The sequence below is a fragment of the Chiloscyllium punctatum genome, unplaced genomic scaffold, assembly GCF_047496795.1.
Source record: "Chiloscyllium punctatum isolate Juve2018m unplaced genomic scaffold, sChiPun1.3 scaffold_1655, whole genome shotgun sequence".
Classification (NCBI taxonomy): domain Eukaryota; kingdom Metazoa; phylum Chordata; class Chondrichthyes; order Orectolobiformes; family Hemiscylliidae; genus Chiloscyllium; species Chiloscyllium punctatum.
In genome coordinates, this window is record NW_027311389.1 from 20001 (window position 1) to 22500 (window position 2500).

Genomic DNA, 2500 nt, shown 5'->3' on the forward strand with positions numbered 1-2500 from the left:
ACGCGCGTGCGACCGTCCAAGTCACAGCGTTCGACGAAAACCTCCTCCCTCGGCCAGGCACTCGGCGCCAGCAGGGGAGACAGGATCAGACGCCCCGCCGGCCACTTAAGGCCGAGGACGAACCACGAGACGGGCGGCTGCAGCAGCGGGCGGCCTGCAGCTCCCAGCACTCTCAATCGATCAACCATCGAGTCGGGTCAGCGTGTCAAACCGGCGAGCTCCACGGTCAGGCCGGCGGCGCACCAGCACCGGACCTCCGCGGCTCCCTTCACTCTTTCCACTGCCAGCCAACCGAGAGACGGACCCAATGCGGACGTGCAGAGCTTAGGCAGACCCCCCACTGGAGGCTCAACACTTCGTGGCAGCTCCGTGTCCCAGAGACCAGGAGGGTTGGCACACACACACAGTGTGAACCACCGACAGCCATTCTGGGACCGGTGACAGCCGTGCTGGCCCCACTGCCACGACACAGACGGACGCCAGGCCGCGCTCCCCGGCGGGGGGATGGCGTCGAGCCTGACGAACGGAATGTGCAGGGTGGGGGGGAAAGGCCAAGCGCTCCGACGCCGGAGGGCTCCGGAGTCTGAACTTAGGGGGACAAAGAGGACGGGTCCTCTGCGACACCCCAGCCGCGCTCTCGCCAGCCAAGGCGAGTGCGATTGATTGCCAAACGACCCTCAGACAGGCGTGGCCCCGGGAAGAACCCGGGGCCGCAAAGTGCGTTCAAAGTGTCGATGATCAATGTGTCCTGCAATTCACATTAATTCTCGCAGCTAGCTGCGTTCGTCATCGACGCACGAGCCGAGTGATCCACCGTCAAGAGTTGTCTGAGTTTGTTTTAGGTCTCTCCCTCGCCAGAGGAAAGCGACCCGGACCGCACATACGCTCCCCACCTTGAGCTACAGCCACCTGCACGCCGGCGTGCGGGCGGAGCAGGGTGGCGTGAAGCGATGGGGAGCACCATCCTGGTGCGGCCCGCAGAAACATACGTCTATTGGGGGGAGGAGGACAGGGCGCCCAAGAGGCGATGCGTGCCCCAACGCACCGCAGCGACGGAGGCAGGATCACCGCCACCATGTCGCCCGCCTAGTATCACGAGGCGTGCAGCAGCTTTGCCCTAGGAAAAGCAGAGGCGGGAACGGGCACCGGCCATCGGTTCGGCAGCGTCACTGACGCGTGCACGTGGCGGCGTGTCGGCGAGCGGACTTCCTGCGAGGAGGCGGGGGCGGCACTCGCCCGAGCAGACGCCCGCCCGGCCCAGCCACCGCCGAGGTGGACTGGGAGTCGCGGCAACGGCTCGTCATACTCGTTCCCACACTCACAGCGCAGCTTGCCCGCAAGCCACCGACCACCGATCGACGCCAGGCGCCCCGACCGAGAGCGGGATCGCTCGTTCGCCCTGCTGGCAGTTCGCTGGGGATCACTACTGCACGGAGCTCGGAGACCGACGGGCGGCAACTCGAGAGTCTTTAAACCACCACCCCCATCCCGCAAGTGCAAAGAGGCTGTATACGCACAGACGGGTGAGGGGAATAGGTACCCCGTCGGGTTTGAAGGGAGCGTGACTAGATAGCAACGATGTAAACCCAGCCGATTTGGGAGCGAAAGACCGGCGCCTGCATCACCGGCTTCGTTTCCCGTGGCTGGAGAGTACACCGAAACCCTCCGTCTGTCGCGAGCTCCCGACGACGCGGTGCCGCCAAGCAGCAGGGCCGGACCTGGTGTGGCTCCCCTCGTCGATCACAGACCGGTCGGCACTACTGACGAGACGGTGGAACGGGCTTCGCCCCTTGTGACGAAGGGTGATGCGAACCCGCCCGCCCGCGTGCGTTCGGGGTGGACTCGGCAAACGGAGATTTGAAATCGGAAAGTGTCCTCCTGCCCCGCGCAGGTAGGCGCCCAACAGTTGTGGGGGGTTTGGCGGTGACCACGGCTGCAGGGCCTGCTACCCCGACGAGCTCTCCTGCTGGCCCCGAAACCACCCTCGCGAGACAAGTTGAAACGGAAACGGGCGTACCCCCAAGCCGACGATCCTTTCTTATTTGTTACTTTTTTTTTCACTTGCTCGAGTTGTGGGGATTTGGCGGTGACCACGGCTGCAGGGCCTGCTACCCCGACGAGCTCTCCTGCTGGCCCCGAAACCACCCTCGCGAGACAAGTTGAAACGGAAACGGGCGTACCCCCAAGCCGACAGAGATCCTTTCTTATTTGTTACTTTTTTTTTTCACTTGCTCGAGTTGTGGGGGTTTGGCGGTGACCACGGCTGCAGGGCCTGCTACCCCGACGAGCTCTCCTGCTGGCCCCGAAACCACCCTCGCGAGACAAGTTGAAACGGAAACGGGCGTACCCCCAAGCCGACGATCCTTTCTTATTTGTTACTTTTTTTTTCACTTGCTCGAGTTGTGGGGGTTTGGCGGTGACCACGGCTGCAGGGCCTGCTACCCCGACGAGCTCTCCTGCTGGCCCCGAAACCACCCTCGCGAGACAAGTTGAAACGGAA

At 63.6% G+C, this 2500-nt stretch overlaps 1 non-coding gene across 1 annotated transcript; it reads right to left on the reverse strand.

Annotated features, from left to right (window-relative positions):
* Nucleotides 1–671: 671 nt before the first annotated feature.
* Nucleotides 672–825, reverse strand: LOC140475441 (5.8S ribosomal RNA). Its single transcript, XR_011959977.1, has one exon. It is a non-coding gene; the product is annotated as a 5.8S ribosomal RNA (ribosomal RNA).
* Nucleotides 826–2500: the final 1675 nt, after the last annotated feature.